At 42.0% G+C, this 21,897-nt stretch overlaps 1 protein-coding gene across 2 annotated transcripts in view; it reads right to left on the bottom strand.

Annotated features, from left to right (window-relative positions):
* Kif16b (kinesin family member 16B) overlaps positions 1-21,897 on the bottom strand; it is a 269,246-nt gene that overhangs the window by 28,912 nt on the left and 218,437 nt on the right. The gene's annotated exons all lie outside the window — the stretch shown is intronic.

Below are 21,897 nucleotides of genomic sequence, written 5' to 3'. Positions count from 1 at the left end.
TGTGGTTTGAAATTAGGATCTCACTCTGCAGCCCAAGCTGGCTTAGAATTAAATATATATAGCCTATGCTGATCCTGAGCACAGGTGATTCTCCTGACTTATATCCTGTGTATGGGAATTATCATCAGGGGCCATTCACCATTTTTTATCTGATCTTGCTAATTAACCTAAGCATTGAACTTGTACAGTTGTCCAGGCAATTATTAGTTTTCTATGGAAATGAGAATTTGAAAACTCCACCTACAAACTCCCTGGTCATTTTGTAAAAATATTTCTAAAATATATTCTAAAAATATTACTAAGGTCCTCTAAAAAAAATCTACATTGCTTTCTTTTAGGCTAGTGCAGGTGAAGATTACCTGGGGAAAAAAGGGCTTCTCATTAAATCTATTACCCCATTTCCTAAAAAAATAAAGATTTGGAAGTAGTTCTCTAGTTCTGTCTTAAAAGCCCACAGTCCTCTTCCTTAATGCTCTTCCTCTTGAAGGCACACAGATTATAATAAGAAGGTAGGTTTTATTACATGCTTAGGATAGAAAGGACTGCATAGTCTGGTGACACCCTGACTACCCAGGCTTGCATCTGAAGAATGGATACTGAGCTGCAATAATTGATGTTGTGGGTAAAATTCACTGTTTTCTTATTACTTACCTTTAGTGGACAAATTGAAGTTAATGAAGTATTATTAAGAAAAATAAATAAATATTTCTTTTACACAGTAGGGCACAATAGGCCACAAAACTCCAATTTATACCTATGCAAATCACTAAGGTGATTTAAATTTATATTGCCACAGCTGAAGCTAAAAAACATAAGAAACTAGCTTCTGTATATTTAGGACTTTAAAACCACAATAAAACATGCTAGAAATACCAAAAACTAACGTATAAGAGAAACACTTGACTAATGCTCAAACTCTGGGCACCCGGCACCTAGCAGCTGAGTCAAGAAATGAACATGGCTGCCCCAGGAAGTGTTTTCCTTCCAGTTCCTTCTCCCCACTCTAGTGGGCTAACAGTAGCCCCACTGACTTCTAATAGCAAATTTTGGTTCTGTTTGAATCTTGTGCAACTAGACAAGGCTCTGCCACTGAGCTGTATCCTTGGGCCTGTTTTCACCTTGAAAATTTTGTGACAGGAACTCATTAAGTTTTGCAGCCTAGTCTTGAACTTGTAATCTTCCTGCTTCATCCCTCTGAACAGATGGAACTATACGTCTGTAACACTAGGCAGGATTTCTTTCCATTTATGAAAGAATGCAGATGGCACCATAGAGGTTGTGTTTCTCAGGAAATTCAGGATCAACCTACCCCAGGATCCAGCAATACCACTCTTGGGAATATACCCAAGAGATGCCCTATCATACTAAAAAAGCATTTGTTCAACTATGTTCATAGCATCATTATTTGTAATAGCCAGAACCTGGAAACAACCTAGATGCCCCTCAATGGAAAAATGGATAAAGAAAGTGTGGAATATTTATGCATTAGAGTACTATTCAGTGGTAAAAAAACAATGACATCTTGAATTTTGTATGCAAATGGATGTAAATAGAAAACACTATCCTGAGTGAGGTAACCCAGACCCAAAAAGATGAATATGGTATGTACTCACTCATAAGTGGATTCTAGCCATAAATAAAGGACATTGATCCTATAATTCATGATCCTAGAGAAGCTAAATAAGGTGAACCCAAAGAAAAACATATAGTCATCCTCCTGGATATTGGAAGTAGACAAGATCTCCAGGATAAAATTGGGAGTTTGGGGATGGGGGTGGGGTGGGGGTAAGGGGAGATGGGGAGAGAGAAGCGAGAAGAGGAGGATGGGGAGAGCTTGGGGAAATGGGAGGGTTGGGATGGAGGAAGGGTGGATATGGGAGCAGGGAAGACAATATCTTAATTAAGAGAGCCATCTTAGGGTTGGCAAGAGACTTGACTCTAGAGGGGTTGCCAGGTGTCCAAGGAGATGTCCCCAGCTTGTTCCTTGGGCAGCTGAGAAGAGGGCGCCTGAACTGGCCCTATCCTATAGCCACACTGATGAATATTTTGCATATCACCATAGAACCTTCATCTGGCGATGGATAGAGAGAGATAGAGACCCATATTGGAGCACTGGACTGAGCTCTCAAGGTCCAAATGAGGAGCAGAAGGAGGGAGAACATGAGCAAGGAAATCAGGACCATGAGGGGTGCGCACACCCACTGAGACAGTGGGCTGATCTAATGGGAGCTCACCAAGGCCAGCTGGACTGGGACTGATGGAGCATGTGATCAAACCAGACTCTCTGAACATGGTGGACAATGAGGGCAGACTGAGAAGCCAAGGACAATGGCACTGGGTTTTGATTCTACTGCATGTACTGGCTTTGTGGGAGCCTAGTTTGTTTGGATGCTCACCTTCCTAGACCTGGATGTGGGGGGAGGACCTTGGACTTCAGCAGGGCAGGGAACCCTGACTGCTCTTTGGACTGGAGAGGGAGGGGAGGGAAAGGGGAGGGGGGAGGGAAATCGGAGGAGGGGAGGAGGTGGAAATTTTTAATAAAAAAAATGCAGATGGCACCATAGAGGTTGTGTTTCTGGTTTTTGATTCTACATTTGCTGAGCACCATGCCTGGAGGATCCATCCATAGCTGATGTAGTAACAGTCTGCACATCCCCACTATTGTACAGTATTTTGTTAATATGAATATTTTACAACTTGCTTGCTTATTTTTTTTTCCCTGTGGCAGTCACTGAGCTCTTTCTTACTTCTCAGTTTGGATATTTTGGGAACTAAGCTGGTGTGAATATTTTCTTCTAGGTCCATTGATGGACAAATTCTTGCACTGTTTTGTTGGTCATATTGTTGGGAGTGGAAATGCTGGATCACATGGTATGCTGTGTGTTCCGCTTTATTAAAAACAACAACAACACTGGACAGGCCTGTGCAAATGGTTCCAGTAACTGACCCTCTTGCTGAAGCTCAGTTGTGTCAGGTCTCCACCAACACCTGGACCTGTGGGCATTTCCTATCAGCAATTCTGGTAGGTAAGTAGTCATTTCTGCTGGGCATCATGCTTGCATTTCTTTGATATCTAATAATATTGAACATCTTCTCACTGACCCTCTTGGCCATTCAACTATTTTATGTCTTAAAAAATTTAAATTTAAATATAAATATATAATTTCCCCTATTCCTTTTCTTCCCACATCCCTTGCCATGTACCAGCCCGTTGTGCTCTCTAAAATTCATGGCCGCTATTTCTTTGTTACATACATACCTATTTGTGTATGCTTGCAGGCATATGCATGTGTGTGTGTGTGTGTGTGTGTGTGTGTGTGTGTGTGTGTGCATCTAAACATACCACCTGTACCCAAGGAGTGGGGAGCATATCAGAAAAGGGACTGGGAAGATTTTAAGAGCCAGAGGAATAGGAAGTATGCTGTAAGATTTCATCTTCTAGAAGTGCCAGAGATGCTATGCCCACAAAGTCTCATCAACATGGCTGCCTAAGCAAGGCCTGAACAAGGGTACCACCAATTGACCTGCTCACCTAAAGGGGAAAGTTAATGAGATTGCAACCCTAAACAAATAATTACAGGCAATTGGTGAATGCTAGGAGTGGGAGAAATAGTCTTGCCCAGAGGAGAGTCCCCAAATTGATTATCCAATACCAAGTGGTTAGTCCTTAAATTATGCACACATTTGGCCTTTTAGAATGAAGACACTGTATTTTCTTTAGAAATTCTCCCTTCACTTTAATAATGATGCCACCGATGACTTTATAGTCCCCTTTCGAAGTTAACTGTCAGGAAGGTGGGAAGTCCCACATAACAGCTCTGTGTGCCAGGGCAGAGAATTCTTGGGGTGGGAGGCTCAGCACTATAGGAGGATTGCCTGTCCCCCTGCCCCCAAAGCTCTAATTTTATTTATTTTTTTTTATTTATTTTTTTTTTTTTGGTTTTTCGAGACAGGGTTTCTCTGTGGCTTTGGAGCCTGTCCTGGCACTAGCTCTGTAGACCAGGCTGGTCTCGAACTCACAGAGATCCGCCTGCCTCTGCCTCCCGAGTGCTGGGATTAAAGGCGTGCGCCACCATCGCCCGGCTTGCTCTAATTTTATTTATATCATTCAACTTTGAAACTGCTCAAGGCTGAGTGAAAGACTAGAGGCACCAAAATGAGAGAGATTCACTCTGAATCTGGTTTGCCTTTTAACTAACTAACTAGCTGGACTTCTCTTGACCCACCCAAATATACTCTCCTGGAAAACACCACAGACAGTGATATTAAGCTTGAAGGCTTCTATGAAGATTTAATAAAGAGTGTTCAATGGAATGTAACCACATGAATTATGAGTTGTTTGAGGTCTGGTGATTCACTACATAAGCCAATATTATACCTACGTGCCTTCATGCCCTCTACTTGGTAGACTTGTGGCTCTTTTGTTTGTTTGTTTATTTATTTTAAACATGGCTTTGTTGACACAATCATGTTTCCCCTGTGTTGCAGCTGGGAAGAGACAGGCCATCAGAACCTGTCTTCTGAGACCCATCCAACCTCAACTTCATCTTACACAAATGTGTTCCCCTGACAGTGATGCTGAGAGCGTGGCAAGCAAGCTTTCATAGTTGGTTGCTTTGTTGTTTTCTCATGAGGTGATGTGGTTTCTGTCAGGGAAAATTATTTAGAGTCACCTCACACCCTCAGTCAGAGATGACCCACTGAGAGGGCTACAGGCAGCTGGACAAGCCAGTAGCACCACTCAACTGCTCTTCCATGGGTCGCCTTCCTCAGATGGAGCCCAGTATTCTGTGTTGCTGATATCCAGCCTTTGAAACAACTATGTATAAAGTATAAGCAAACTTCTCATTCAGATTTTATAAAGAATAGAAAAACACTAACTTCCAATGACTTCTGGGCATATATCCATTGGGCAAAGACCAATTTGGAGGCGAAAAGCTCATCTCCTGTCATGAATAAGTCAAACAGACATCAGTAAGAACTGACTCCAGCTCTCTCAACACAACACTGTGGATACGTCTGTGGCATGTGGAGGATGCTGCTATGAAGTCAGCGCTGAACTAGGATAAGGAGGAAAGCAAGCAGCTCTCCCTCAAGTGTAATAAACCACAGGTAGTACACATGATAGCCACCCAGCTCCAGCGAAAGCTGTCAACAGAACTTGGATGGAGACACACACCCAACAAAGGGACAGAACAATAGTGGGCAAAGCAGGGGAGAATGACTGGACTGGGGAGAGTTGAGCTTCCTGTCGTGAGACCTCGGGACACATCCCCTCATCAAGTTCCTACCAACACGCGGTCTACCTAAAGACAAGAACACCTGCCTATTCTGACACATAGTTAAGGAGAATGTCTTCGTTAGTTTCAGTTGTGAACTTGAAACAACCTAGAGTCATCTGAGGAGGGAGTCTCAATGGATGGATTGCTGCAGCCATGTCTGTGAGGGGTTGTCTTGACTGTTGATTGACATGGAAGAGCCCAGTTCACTGTGGGCAATGCCACCTCTAGGTAATGCCACCTCTCGGCAATGCCACCTCTAGGCTTGCACATTTGGGCTGTATAAAGAAAGCAACTGAGCATAAGCAGAGTCTGAGCAGGTAAATGACATCCTTCCTGGGTTTCTGCTTCGGTTCCTGTCTTCACTTCCTTCAATGCTGAACTGTGACTCAGAGGTATAATGTGAAATAAACCTTTCTCTACCCTAAGTTGCCTTTGGTCAGAGTGTTTCATCACAGCCAAAGAGAAGCAAACTAGAACAGGGAGAAAGGAAGGCACGGGGGAGTTGACTTTAGAAACTCTAATTGTTGGTTCTATATCCTAGTGTCAGGGCTAAGACCTGAACAAACCAACATGGAAAGTCAAAGACACAATGTCAAATACACAGGAAAGTGCCCCTGTTGGGGAATTATGTTTATAACCGCAACAGTTTTCTGACCACAGCATGAAAGCACCTCTTCCTTCTGGCAGAGAGGAGCCCTCCACAGCTCAGCTCTCCCCTTCAGAGACTGTTAACAGGGGCACCCAGGCCCGACTATATGTTAATTAAGTTGAATAGATAAAATTGCCCTTCGTTAGTTAAAGAATATTTAATATTAGTTAAACCAAGTAAATTTCTGATGCTTTAACATGACTGCTGGGGGTCACCTAGTTTGTACAAGTTGGATTATCTTCTTAGTGAAAGTATTCTTAATTGATTAATCATTATTTTGCTCTATCTCAATTAATTTCAAAGCAATATAATTTTCTTCCATAACTGAAAAAAAAAACAAAACAACAACACAAAACTTTAAGCATCTTAAAAAAAAAAAAACTAAAATTAAAATAGACTGAGGAAGAGTCAGAATAACTAGCCCAGGAAGCAAGGTGAGGAGCAGTAGCTATTGTGGCAGGACTTTTCATAGCTTTCCTCACCCTTCGCAAAGCTTCTCCCTCCATCCTAACCGCCTAGGGAAGTATTCCTTTGACTGCTGTATCCATGCAGGATAAGCTACCCTCCTGTGAGACACACAGCAGATATCTGCAGTCCAACTGTGCGCGTGTTCAAGGAAACATGAAAAAGTAGTGAGGTTGACAATTTACATATGTCAAATAAAATCTATAAAAATGACTTTTAATGAAGAGTTGAAAGTTCTTACTTAATATTGAGAGTAAAAGAGAAGCTGTCTGCAGAGGCTGTCAAGTTCCGCAGAGCAACATTCAGAAATGTGAGACCAAAGACAGGTGGCAGATGGAGCTGCGTGTGAGAAGTAAAGTGTGTGAGCCCATTCATGTAACATTTAGTACAGAATAAACTGAACTTTACCACAGGTATGTTAGCATAGCAAAAACAGAGCATACACAGTTTGTACTTGGTGCAGGTAGGAAATTAAGGGGGTTTGGATCATGTCCTCTATGAGGAAGGAATAGGGGACTACTGTTGTTGAACATCTGTGTGTGTGTGGGGGGGTGCATGTTCACATGTGTACATGTGTGTGGAGGCTAGAGGCGGACATTGGGTACTTTCCTCAATCACTCCCTGCCTGAGTGTTTGAGACAGAGCTTCTCACTGAACCTGGAGTTCTACATGATCAACTAGATGGCTGTCAAGCCAGCTCCAGGGATCCTTTTGTCTCTGCTTTACCAGAGATGGGATTTCAGACACATGCTTCTAAGCTTGGATTTTTTAAGTGGGGACGAGATCTGAACTCAGGTCCTCTTGTGCTTGCTCAGAAAGCACTTCATGGATGGAACCATCCTCCAAGTCCTACGTCAGTTTATAGTCACTCCTAAACCCACTGTCTACGCCTGCTATCATGTTTTCATGGACTGGCTCCTCTGACTCAAATAAATGAGTTACTCATCCCTACCCCCAAAATCAGCAAAGGGCTCTGGTGTTGACCTGCAGTCCAACTAGGAATATATAGATGTATTGGAGGTGGAACATTTGTTGTAGAATATTAGTTGAAGATGTGTTACATTCGTTTAGGCTGTGGAACATTTGTTTAATGAGGCAAAGATGTGCTGCACTCCTTTATGTTGCCTTTGTTTAACTCTGTGAAGCTGTATTACTTTGCCTGTCTACAACACCTGATTGGTCTAATAAAGAGCAGAACGGCCAATAGCTGGGCAGGAGAGAGAACTAGGAGGGGCTGGCTGGCAGACAGACTAAATAAGAGGGAAAACTAAGGAACAAGGCAAGGAGCAAAAAAAGGAGGAGAGGGGACACCAGGGGCCAGCCACATAGTCACATAAACAGTCATGGAGTAAGAAGGGGAAAAAGATATGTAAAATGAAGAAAGATAAAAAGTACAGAGGCAAAGTGGAGTTAAACAGAATAATTAAAGTTAGAAAAGTTGGCGTGAAACAGGCCAAGCTAAAGCTGGGAATCATAAGTTAGAATATGTCTCCATGTATTTATTTGAGAGCTGGATAGCAGGCCCTCAAAGAGAAAACAACTACAGGCACTGGTGATCCTTCCAGTCTTCACTCGTGACCCAGAAACACTGGATTTTCTTCCTCGTTCTGGTTCCTTTTGCTAAGAAGAAAATTTCAAATCCAATACCAGTCTTTTTTTTTGTTATTTTTTTAAATTTATTTATTTATTAAAGATTTCTGCTAGAGAAGCTAAATAAGAAGGTGAACCCAAAGAAAAACATATAGGCATCCTCCTGAATATTAACCTTCATCAGGCGATAAAAGGAGGCAGAGACAGAGACCCACATTGGAGCACCAGACTGAAATCTCAAGGTTCAAATCAGGACCAATACCAGTCTTATCAGGTATACCTTCCCATTGCCTCTCAAGCACTTTGTATGCTCATTTTACAGTTTTCAGGACCTCATTGTTCTAACCTAGCAGACCGTCTACATTTGATTTTCATGTGAAATCTTGTCAAAAACAAACCACAGGTGAACAACCTCCCCTTTGCTTCCCTTTGTAACTGCAAACAAAGGAAGCTCGGAGCCCTGTAGTTCAAGAAGATTAAAGTCCCTGCAGTTCTACCGCCCTCACAACAACTGACTTTCAGGGCGACTTGGGTAATTCTCTCTGATTGTGTAAAATGTTGGAGATATTTGGCATTTAGTACCAGTGGGGAAAGTCCTCTTTCTTCCTATATGGTTTCATGAAAAACAAGGACAGTATTTACCCTGTACCATATTGAGGGTCTCATGCTGAAAACACAATGGCACCAAGAACAATTTAGACGAACCACAAAAGTGAACAGAACAGATCTGCCTAACAATGAAGACAAATATCTTTGTGCCCCGCTTGCCTCCTTCCAAAGCACTCCACAAAAACCAAAGAATGAGAAGTGGCAAAAAACTGTAATTCAGGGGACTGTGACAACTCAAGCCAGGGAGCACTCTGGATTAGCATCCTGAGGAGGGGACAGGGTGCTGAAGAGGTCACTCAGAATCTTGTCCATTATACCTCGCCCGCTTTATGATATGGCAGACCACCCAGAAAAGCAATCACCCGCACGCTCAGGCTTTGCCACACTGAGATAAAGATTATGTATCTGAGTACATGGGAAAGGTAAAGATGCCCCTGGGGAAGCAGGTAAGGTTGCAGAAAGGAGAGTCTGCAGATCCTAGTCTGCTGTGCTAGACAAAGATAGGGCCAGCAGGCAGGCCTGGATCTTTACCATCCACAGCCAGTGATCTACTGCCTTTAATACCGGAGAGAGAGGGACGAGGAAGTGGGGAAAAGGTAGAGAGGGAGGAGAGAGAAGATGGGAACATTTTAAGAATTCTAAGCTACTCTGGGCAAACTTTCACACCCTGCTTTCCTCCTCTCTAGTACTTCCGTATAATGGTACTTTCTCACAAAAATAAGGTCATGGCTTTGGATTATGTTGGATAAAACATTTACTAAATGTCAGATGATGAACAAATATGTCAAGATAGTCAAATGACTAGACTATCTCAGATAAGTGATTATTCAGTTACATATCAACCACACAAATCATGTCTCAAACAACAACAACAACAAAAACAAAACCCAAGAAGCATATAGTATGCAGGCTGAGGAATAAGCCAGCCCTGGAGTAGTGGCTTGCTCTAGGTCTGGGACAGAAAAGTTACAAGATGAGAAGAACATAAACCACAGCATGGTCTCTTAGTGGCCACAGCTGGAGGCAGCTGAAATGCAGACGAAGGGAAATATGGCATTGTCTAGAAACCAGAATATAACGACTCAGTAATTGATTAAATAAGTCAAAAGGGAAGACCAGATTAAGTAAGTTCTCCTGCAGAATTCTACATGGTTTGCAAAGACACAGGAAGCTCAGGTAAGTGCAGTCTCTCCATCCCTAAGACATACACTGGCTGCATGGTGACATGCTCCAAAGAGCAGTACAGAAAGGCCTGTGGGTAGGCCTGCAGGGCAAGAAACTCAACAGTGCAGAAGCCTCAGCCAGATGATCAGGTCAGTGTCAAAACTGGTGGCTCACACTGACAGGAAGTGATGGCATGAGACTTCACTCCTGTCACCTGCCGTTCCCCAACCTATAATCCTCACCCAGTCACGAGAAAACATGACAGAAATCTCAACTGACAACATTCTATAAAATTCCTGACCAGTGTTGGAGCCATTATATGAAAAGCAACATACTTGAAATTGTCACAGAAGATGTCTAGAAAAACAAGGAATAGGTGCAGTATAGGATCTTAGATGGGATCCCAGGGGGGAAATACTGTACAGCCTGGGGTCAACAGCAGCGCACCCATGCTGGCTTGTGGTGCCAACTGCGCCACTCTAGTGGGGGAGAGGTTACAGAGGGAAACCAGCAAGGTATCTGAGAACTCTCTAGACTATCTTCATCACTGTTTCCTGTGTTCTAAACCTTCCATAGTGAGGCTTATGGTTTCTGATCCTGTATGTAAGGAATTTGGAAAACAACTCTTCCACACCCACATAGAAAAATGCTAAACCAGGAAATCAACAAGCCTTCTTACATAAGCAGAGAAGTGGAGTCTCATGTCATGTCACGGACCCCCAACAGCACAGATGGGTGTGGAGCCTTGAACTCTGACAGGAGTGCTGTAGGCTCAGCCCAGCCTTGTATGATTGATAGAAGGTCTGAGAAGGACTAGGCCTACGGGGTCAGGTCTCCAGGAGTTTAAGTTCTAGGATCTCAACTAAGGAGAAAAAAAGTTCCCCCAGCATGTGGCAGGCGGCAGAAAGCCATGGAGAGGCATCTTCAAACAGGCAAGGAGGAAGGCTTCAAGGTGGAGCTCCCAAAACACACTCGGTGATAACAGCCAGCCATGAGCCAGCTGAAGAAAGCTCTCAGAAGTAGGAAACCAGGATAAAGGACATTGGCTCTATTAAAACATACACAGATGATTTACCAAAGATTCATTACAAAAGGATGTGGATATTAAATAGCCTGACAATACGGAAATGATAACTTTTAAAACTTGGAGGTAGGCATAGAAATTATATTTACTTTAGGATAGTCAATTTATAGTTTGAGGACATAAACACAGTGTTTGAAAACTGTGACAACTTTAACATTAATTTTGTAATAATCCTTTTCCTTGAAGTCACATTGGTTTTAGAGGACTTATATCACGTGGTAGAGACACTCTCAAGTCCAGCACCTTCTTCAGTTTTGCTTTTTTTTTTTTCACTTCTGTTAAATGCAAGTCAAATTCAACTGGATGCTTGTACTTAAAACAGCATATCTAGAATGCACACAGTGTTTAAAAGCTGCTTCGTTCTTTGCTCTTCATTCTTTTTAATTCCTTTTTAATCATGTATGTCTCCATCCCTTTATCTGTGCCTATACATTTCAATAATAAGATTGCATTCATTAGGCAGGGACATTCATTATGCTTAGAGAAACACTGCATAACCCACTGATCTCTTCTTTTTCTTACATCATGTACAATATTTATAAACGAGCATGCATCATTTTTATGGTAACAATAAAAAATGATTATTCTTTCTATAAATTTAATGGAATAGTTAAATGAGCACTGCATGTCTTTTTGTTTTAAAAACCTATGATTGGGGGTGACTGGATTTCAAATCTCAGTTCAGCATGGATTATGGAATGGAGATTAACTTGTAGAAACACTCTAGGTCCTGGCTTCATCATCTGACCAGTGAAGGAGCTGAGCAGGGATTCTCATGTATCCTCAGCTGAAACCCTGTAACGCAGGTACTGGTGATTAAAATTTCTCTACACTGAGCCACAAGTGGCACTTCAGATGCATGGCAAGGGTTCCCCCATTATCTTGGCTCTACTGTATGCTCTCCAGGAGTGCATCTTCCTTTAAAGCCCTCACAACATTCTCACCTGAAGGGAAGCTCAGATGTCAGCGAGGACGAAGCCCAATGTAATAAGGGAACATGTTAGTTTCCGTGAGGTTACAGAACACAAAAAGGACAGGCACGAATGGGGACTCAATATTCAGGAGAAACCCCTCAAAATGGCATCTTTTCCTGCTATCACCACTATCCTCCAAGCAGGAGTGGGAAATGATGTGAAGGCATTTGAGCTCTTCTGGGAAAACTGTATATTAAAGTTAAAAATGATGAGTGAGGTCAAATAAATTGAGTGTTTGTGGGAGATATGACAGGTCTAGAGAGTGCTGGAAGAAATTTTAACAACAGCTCTGTGGCCTATTTTGCATAATTATGAAATTTGATTATGCAGAGCAAAATACTGGAAACAAACAGATGAGGATTAAAATAGTGCATTTTTTTTGGTCTAAGAGAAACATTAACAACAAACTTGCTCTGCAATTCAGTAAATAAAACATTCTAAAAACAAAAGATGGAAATTAGAAAAATGAAATCAGTATATTGAGGCTGACTGATTTCCCATGGAATTTGTCTTTTTCTTAGTACATTCAGAATCCTCAAACCAAGAAATTAGCTTTATTCTGGATGGGCAACAAAAGACTGTGTCAGGTTAAAAACAGAGCTGTATGAAGAGTGTTCACAAGAGACACTCAGGGCTAGCATAGACATTTTCCGTAGTTATGCAACTACAGTTTGGGAGACCAGAAACATTAAGTATCTATGTATCCATCTATCAAGCATATGCATTTGCGTGCATATTAGAAATAAAGCCAGGATTCTGTCTGCTGCACTGCGGTATTTCTTACTGACCCGAGTGAACATTTCACGTATGTCTAGTCTAACTTTTCTCTTTCTGACTCCCTGGGAGCAGACCTAGCTCAAGTTTCTTCAGAGTCATCAAGCTCAGACTCTGGCTTCAGTGTTTATTACATCAGTAAGACAGGTCGGCCAGGCTGCTGCCATCGGAAAGGCAAGCTCAATGTAACAGAAAAGTTTGCTTCCATTAAAAGCTTTTTGCTCTTGGCCAAGTTCACTGTGGGTTGGGAAGTCTAGGCAGTCTTGGAGGCAACAAGACAGGGAAGGGTTTCCTAAGTGGAATTGTTATTACATCAGATAGAAATAACGGAAGCCTCAAAATGTAGAAAGTAAAGGAAAGCCCTGTTTGTGTTTTATGATTTTTAAGAGTAAAGTAGATCAAACTGAATCAATGAAGGAAAACTGAGTACTAGGAAAGCTGGAGTCTTTACTAATACAAGGAAATCATGTGACTTTGTTTGAATATGTGTATTGCCATTCATTATTACTTAACTATCCACCCACTGTAGTGATATTTTGTTTGTGCTTTAACAAATAAAGTTTGTCTGAGAATCAGAGTATGGAGTTACCCATGTTAGTTAGCCATAGAGGCTAGGCAGTGGTGGCACACACCTTTAATCCCAGCATTCAGGAGTCAGAGGCAGAGGGCTCTCTGTGAGTTCAAGGCCACCATGGGCTACTTGAGACTCAATCAGTCCAAAAGAAACAGAGCCAAGTGATGGTGGCTCACACCTTTAATCCCAGCGCTGGGGAAGTGGAGATGGGAGGTGGGTGAAGATAAAGCTGTGTGGAGAGAGGAATTTGAGGCGGGAGGAGACAGAAGCTCAGGATTCCGTCTGAGGTTTCATAGAGAAGGCCTTCAGTCTGAAGACTTGTAGAGACAGGATATTCCCTCCATTTGGTCTGAGGATTTCGTAGAGGTAAGAACTAGTGGCTGGCTGTTCTGTTTCTCTGATCTTTCGGCTTTCACCCCCTAATATGACTCCAGGGTTCTTATTATTAAGACCAATTAGAATTCACAGCGCCCCCCATTCAAGTTTTAAAGATAGAACATGGCACTGTCACTGATGAAGTCAACCCCAGTCTGCCTTTTCCATGAAGACATACCTACACATAACCAGCAGCTTTGGAAACAGCTGTACCCTGCAGGCTTATGGTTGTAAATTTCAGCCGCCCCAGCTTTTGAGAAATGCAAATAAAGAAAACTCATCAAAAGGTTGCCATAATTCTCACAGCTGACTAGACGGAAGCATTTTTGACTACTCAAAATTAATAGCAGCTCCCAAGGCCTTATAAGAACAGCTGTCACTAAGAAATACACTCACAAACAAAAAAGCAATTCTCTCCCTAGGTTGATTTGTTAGTGGCATGCAGCGTCGGCCCTTCAGGAGCACTGAGCCACCTGCAGACTTTTGATGGGGTGGCTTGTTCCCACTGCACACAAGATTTATGAACACCTGACCCGTGCCTTCTTAGTCTGAGCACATACTTAACCCTCGTGAAAACACCCATTGAAGGAATAGCAAGGCAGGACTCTGTGGGTGGGTCAGTCAACAAACAAATCCACTTAGGATAAAACACAAACACAAACTACTCTTCTCTTCTGACCAAAATGCTCCAACACTGAGGCATTTCTAGCATAAAATAGGGTTTGGGAATGTAGATAGGGCTGCATGACTTCTAGCTATATTTGGTACAGAGATTAATTTTTCCACACAGAGTCTCACTCTTCCTAATGCTAGTGTCAATTCCATTCAGGTGTGAACCAGTGAAGACAGATCCGATAACATTCATGTATGTTGCAATAATTTTTGAAAGAAATACAGTCATATCTGTGAATATTAAATACCGAGTTTTGCAGAATAAATAAGTTGAATTAACCTCAATGCTTGTATTTCCCAGTCCTTGCTATGATGTTAATTGTCTCTTTCCAGGACTGAAACAGGCCAGAACATGTCACTGCAATGACATTCAAAAGAAGGGCAGAGTTTCTGGTTATCTAAGCTAGTATCTATGGGGACTTGCTATGGGCAAATTTCTAAAGAGAATAAATGTTGTGACAGTTGGACTCCTCTGCAGCATTATGCAAGTGTTCCCGGGATTCTACAGTAAACACAGTCACGGAGAGGCAGGCTCACAAAGAGCATGGGACCAGCAGCCTGCAGACATGGCCATGTTTACTTTAAATTCTTAACATGACTCTTAGCAGATTTGTCTCTGGGTCTTTCTTTGGCTTCTTATTTCTAAAATGGAAAGCTGGGCTGCTCTGTCATGAAGGCACTTTCAAATGCGTATTTCATATCTGCAAGTCGTTTCTAGCTGCTATCTAACTGTCCTTCCTTGCCACATAAGACAGAAAAATTCAAGCCCATACCTCTAGTGACTCAAGACTCCTTCATTGTTCATGCCTCAGCCTGTCTCTTTGTTAATGTTGAGACTATTCCTCACTGACTACCAGTATTTAGCTAGAGACCCATGATAATAAGAAAATCAACTAGTGTTGCCAAGATGGACGCAAAGAAAAAGACCAGGCCAAGCTTTAATTAGGGTCCAGAAAGCCCCATCAGGGGCGGCCGCTCCATCACTACACACTCTGGAGCAGACATAAAATCTACACAATTGACATTTACTAGTCTATGGTTGATTTCCATATTTTGGAAAACTTTTCAGGTAATTCAGTTGGTCTTTGTTTCTCTACTCACCCCTGAAAGAAGGGAATTTAATACCATCTATCCACCAAGCAGAGAGGATGGTGTGGTATAAACCACTCAGAGATACCTGGACCTCAACGATAACATACTAGGTCAGAAAACTGGCTGCCTTCTATTTTTGTCTACATAGCTATTTACTATTTAAAAATTCAAGGCGCCCAAGAGCTTTGTAAAACTGAATTTATTGAAAGCTTACTGGATGTTCTGGTGACTACAGTTGGTAGCATTATAATTTGGGAACCGAGTACATCTGCAATTTTTTATATTAAATTTGGAATGCTGGATATAAACTTATTTAGAAAGGATTGCAGTGATGGATGGTAAATAGCTCTCCAACACAAATATGAGGCCAATATTTGGTTTCTTTTATCATCTTTATTTGGTGCTGCTTTGGGAAAATTACTTGGAAAATAAAGGTGAGAAATGGTTCTATGAGCACAAACTGAAAGTCCACATACAAATGAAATAAGCTCTTGTCTAACTGCTTTCTTCCCTCCCAGTGGTACTCACTGGGAACCCAGAGAATAGCAGATGGGACACAAAACTATTTCTCTAGCACAGTAACCTACCAGTTTTACTACAAGATTCTAAAATTATTTAAGATTACTCAGCTTTGTAAGGAGAAAGAAGCTTCTTTAGGGATGTAGGTGATAGAGAAGGATTGTGTTTGACACTCCAGAACTTCTGCGTTCACTTATCTTCAAGAGATGAGTTAGGTATGGCACAGACAGGCAGCCTGACCTACTCCATATAACTTATCTTCACCAGGAACAGTGTGTGTGTGTGTGTGTGTGTGTGTGTGTGTGTGTGTGTGTGTGTGTATTTTGCCTTCACATATGTCTGTGCATCACCTGCATGCCTAGTGCCCACTGAGGCCAAAAGGGGGCATTGGATCCCCTGGGACTAAAGTTACACATGATTGTGAGCCACCATGTGGGTCCTAAGAACTGAACTAGGTTCTCTGGTAGAGTAGCCAGTGCTCTTAAGTGCTGAGTCACCACTTGGGCTCCTTGACTATACATGTTAACACAAAATGTCCAATTTTCATTGACCATTCCTTTGCCTGTGGGCATCCAGCCTGAACTGGCTTTAGAATTCTTTCTAGGCGAGAGCTACAAAATAGTCCTCAATCAACTGCAATACTCAACTGTTTTCCTCATAAGGCTTTTCTGAATTATGGCACACGCCTTAGTCTCTACCTGCTGCTGTATGAAACTACCTTAGTCGGGGTAATGTTTTTGCAGAAGTCTACTTCTGGAGATGGAGAAATTCAAGACTAAAGTGAAGCAAATGTGGTGTCTGGTGAGGGCCTGTTCATCACAAACACCATCTTTGTTGCCTTCCTCTGGAAGCAGAGAGTAGTTAAGCAGCCTTTGCTCCGCTGATTAGAGCACTAATTACTTTCAGCTGAACTTCACCTTCATGACCTAAGCATGCCCCATGGGTCCCACTATAATATCAATAATATGAGGTAATTTCACACATGAATGTCGAAAGGCACAAATATTCAGTCTGAGGCAGTTTCCTGGAGGCTCAGGCACTTTGAAGGGAGAGCTGTTAGGTAAGTGGACTGAAACAAAGACCATTAGAATGGTGGGCAATGGGCAGCTCCTTTGAACCTGCCACAAACACCAAACGGCTCTTGGGAGTATGGATTTCCGGTCCTATAAAAAAGTATTTATTAAACAGCACCAGAACCTAGGACAGCTGCTCACAAAGCCAGGGTGGGGTCGTGCTTGGCCTTTGCTATTCATTCTAATGGCTGAGAAGTGGTGCACATTTAAATGTTTGTCTTTTTCCTTTTAGCTTCTTACTGAACATGATTCTTAAATTTAGATTAAATCAGGAGCCATCAGTACACACCAGATTCTGACTGTGTCAGGCCCATCAGTGCACATCAGATTTGGCCTGCATCAGGGCCCATCAGTGAACATCAGATTTGGCCTGCATCAGGACCCATCAGTGAACATCATGGACTCCAGACATAAACAGTAATTCTATCTCCTTCTCAGAAGAGTGAGAGAATACATAAAAGGAAGCTCTGTTCCTGAGGACACAACTTGGCTGATATTTAAAAGACACACTGATTTTGGTAAAGTAAAAGAATATGATTTTTATACATACACAAAAGAGGACTGTGGAAATGATTTGTGCACAGATTCTGGAAGATGCACAGTCTGACAGATGCTGCAGCAACCTTCAGAGCTGCCTGCAGTCTATGGGAGGCTGCCACCATCTCTTCAGACTACCTGTGGCATTATCATTGCATAGATGTAGAATCTAAAAACAGGGGGTTTAATTTGATTAATATTCTGTACAAGGTCAATGGAAGAAGTAGGGAATGAAACCCAGAAGGAACGGTTGGCCTGTCTAATACATGTCAGTACACCACAGGGACAAATTAATTCAAAACAAAAGAACCAGCACATGTGGATTCTGGAAAAAAACCTGCTAATATTAAAGAAAATACATAAATAAAAAAATGACAAATTTACAATCCCCAAATAATGCAACAGCCCACTTGTTCTGACTGAACAGGGACCACCTGGTGTCTGTTCTACAACCAGGTGCTGGTCTTCCCCTTTATTACCAAAGAAGCCGTCAGTGGTGGACACCTTTAATCCCATCCCTAGGGAAGCAGAGGCAGGCAGATCTCTGTGAGTGTGAGGCCAGTGTGGTCTACAAAGTGAGTTCCAGGATAGCCAAGGTTGTTACACAGAGAAATCCCATCATGAAAAATGAAAATAAATAAATAAATAACTGGGAGGAAATAACTCCAATTTCATTTTTCCTCCTTTGGAAAATCTGAATTGTCACTGTCCTGAAAGAAAAGGTCTAAAGCTTTGTTTTCTGTCCTCTCAGCCTCAATCCCTCCATTTCTGGGTTTATGGAACCGAGTGGCTTAACTGGATAAGTTATTCTGCTTTAAAAAACCCCTGGTTCCTTCTGCTTTGTTGGAGACATGTCAGGCTTCTAGTGATCAATAGCTCCTTATTGTTGTCATTGGCATACTATCCACAGGTGTGTAAAGGACCCCTGTGGGGTGTCAGGTGATCAGAGTGTAGCTGTCCTTGAAGAAGCATTACAGTAAGCAATTGTTCACAGGAATGGGGCTTTGTGAGGAGACGAGATGAATGATGGCCATGAAGGAGCTCTAGAACGTTCTCTCAGGGGTGATGGTCTTCAGGACTCTCATCTCACCTGAGTTCAATGTAGTCTCCCTAGTTGCTTAAGGACAACTGAGCAATTATGAAATTCCTTCACAGAAGTTTTACAAGTTGACCAGAAGTCACACAGATATGTTCATAAATGTCCAGAGAAGACCCACAACAGGAAAAAAATCTGGAAACTGCCCTAATGTCCTACAGAATTCTAGAAATCTGAAAAGCTGCTAAGTCAACTTAGTTGTTAGGCAATACTGCTCATGGTAAAAATGGCATCCCTCCTCCACCTAAATAAGGTATTTCTTGACAAGTTGAATGATAGCTATCCATGTAGGAAGCCACAGCTTTCTCTTCTGTTCTAGGTGAATCTAACCACATGCCTATTGTTGGGGCTATGCAAGTTCTGCCTATGGAGACAGTCACTCCACCGTAGCATGGGATACTAGGTTTAAGATACTCATATCTGTCCATGGTTGCATCATCTCATAAATACGTAGGCAATAACCTGTAAGATGTGAGGCAAAGGGAACAGCGACTAGACAGCCTCGTGTACTGACTGCAGAGTGCTGGAGGCTCTCGTCTAGCTTCTGCCTGCAGGCCAGTGGGAGTTGGGGAGGCAGGGGCCCTAATGCTCTGTATAGCCCCTGGGAGTCTGTTGAGCCTACAGCTATAGTTGGACTCAAGGGAACCCTGATAGATGCTGCAAATAGATACCTCTGAGGCTTAGGTTAAGACAAACTTCAGAGGAGATTTGGTATATTTACCCAGTATAGGTGATGCACACCTTTAATTTCAGAAATTGGGAGACAAGCAGATAGATCTCCATGAGTTTAGGCCAGCCTTGTCTACATAGTAAATTTTACACCAGCCACAGTAGTAAAACCCTATAGCCCAACTCCACCAACAACAAGACACAAGTGGTATACCTTCCTCAATCTTTAAGCATGCACTTAGGATTTTTGAAGCCTGAAAAGGATCACTGAAACAACATCATCAAAATCTCCATAAAAGGAGCTGTCACATCCAACTATTTTAGAGTGTGTCCTCAAGAGAACACACTCCAGAGGGAATGTGAAAGAACAGGATGTAATTTTAGACAAAGTTCCAGAAGATTTCAGGCTGTAACTAAAACTGAAGCTTTAAGGTGTCAAAGGATTATCTTAGCAAGTATATTATAGATTCCATATATTTTGAATTCCACTGTGCTTTTTAACTTCCAACTTGATCAAAAAGTTAGACCCTTGTAATGAGTAAACTTAATGTATGTATATCATTCCAAAACCTTATCTTTAAACACTGTTACTCATGCGATGAAGACAAGAATAATTTTCTACCTCCACAGAAAGAATGAGCCCAATGAGGTGACAGAGTTGGGTAAATAAGGTGCATTCCCACATGTCCATGAAACAGATGTCCAGGAGAGAGAGTTCCAAGGTCCTTGCATAACACCTGTGGCTTACCGGAAGCAGCTATCTTAAAGTCATGGGCCTAGTAGGGTGTTTTTAGGTCAGAGTATTTGGATGTAGAAGATGGAGATTAATGTTACAGACAGAGATGAGACAGTATGAAGTCTAGTGACAGAAATAATATTTAACAAGATCCCAGCAAATAGTACTAATCTTGAGATGCAAGAGACACTTAAGGAGTAAGAGAACATTGAGGCTGAGACACACAAAAGAGATTCAAATTTACTGGAAGGTACACAGCAGACAATCAACCCAATATTGAAGCTCCACCTTGAAATGTTAAATGGAAACTACTGCTTTACTCTGATGGGGTAAGATCAATATAGAATTAGAATAAGGTACTATAAAGATTTGAGATGTAACATGATTCTTTTAAATTCCAGATTTCAATAGTATTCGTTTAGCAAAAGGAGATGAAGGCAGTATAGTAGTGCATCGTCAACCAGGGCGTGTTCTTCTCTCTCTCTCTCTCTCTCTCTCTCTCTCTCTCTCTCTCTCTCTCTCTCTCTCTCTCTCTCTCACACACACACACACACACACACACACACAGTCACCAACGAAAGAAAGCAAACAACAAAAGGATAAATAGAAAATTAAATCAAAGTACCTGACTTCCTACTCTGGCCTTGGCCCCGTGACAGGAAGCAACTCTTCCTGTCACCCACAAACAGCACTGGGTGCACAGTGCAGTCAGACAGAAAGTGACAGGAGGTACAAAGCTCTGCACCAGGCTCACCGTTGCTGAGCACCTACATGTGACTAGCTGTGGCAGCTCAAAGACACAGCGCACCAAGGCTTCCTTTCCCGCACGCCAGGCTTGCCAGTCTCAGACCGCCACCCACTCCCATTAACTGTTCTCTGTGAAATGCATTTACACAAGCATTTCAGGGCCTTCCTTCATAACTAATGTATTTTGTCCTCAGGATAAAGTAATTTAAGTCATGAAATTGAACTCAACGTGGAAAAGCAATTTTTGCTCTTGGGTACCATCTCAATCCTGAGGCTGTGTTTAGGAAGGGGCCCCTGTGAGGACACGTCAGGAATATAATGGTCTAAATGCTGAACTGTAGCTAGCAATTAAAACAGAAGTAAAGGGGTTTTCACTATTGCTGATCTAAATGCCGAATTTTACTTTAGAAGTTCATATAGCTTCCTGTACAAACTGAAGTCTTACCCTTCATCTTTCTTGACATTTCCACTGGGTGTTTAAAAACATCTTCAAACTTAATCTATCAAATATAATTCTGGATTTGAGCTCTCTGCCATCCTAGAATCCTTTCTCCATTTGAGTGTTAAAATGACCTTTAAACAGCGACACTGGGTCACTCTGTTGCCTTGTTTTACTGACCCATGGCTTCCCACAATTAAGAATACCCTAAGTGATCACGATGTCGATTTCTGCCCTCATCCTGACCACCTGTGCCATTATCACACACTTTTGTTCTTGGATCATAACCAACTTGGTCCCACCCCAGTACCTCTGTATCTGCTGTTTTCCTTGACTTAAGAGTTGTTCAGCTCTAGATCTCAATGCTTGTCTTCTTCACAATATTCAGACCTCAGCTTCTATCTCTTTGAGTCTTGACTGGCCTGCCTGGTTAAAAACTAGCCAGCTTGCCTAGCTCGTATGCCACAGTACTGGTATCCTGTTTTATTTACTCTGTGTTACTTCACTTTATCAGAAAGTGCCTAAGGTATCTGCTCATTGTTCATCCTTTCTAATTCATGAGAAGCCAGAATGTCACTATCTTATTCTTAGCTAGTCACAATAGAGTTTCTAAATACAGATCTGTGAATGAAGAGGCTAACAAATAAAGCCAGTTCGGTTTTCTTCATTTGAAGATAATATGTCAGCTTGTTTACATAAACATCCTCCTCCACGGAAAGACTTTTACATACAACAGTCCCTGTTTAATTCTCCTTTCTGATACCAGGCAACCCCTGG

The sequence above is a fragment of the Microtus ochrogaster genome, unplaced genomic scaffold, assembly GCF_000317375.1.
Source record: "Microtus ochrogaster isolate Prairie Vole_2 unplaced genomic scaffold, MicOch1.0 UNK3, whole genome shotgun sequence".
NCBI classification, from domain to species: domain Eukaryota; kingdom Metazoa; phylum Chordata; class Mammalia; order Rodentia; family Cricetidae; genus Microtus; species Microtus ochrogaster.
The sequence above is the reverse complement of the archived record's forward strand: the minus strand, read 5'-3'. Positions and strand labels throughout refer to the sequence as shown.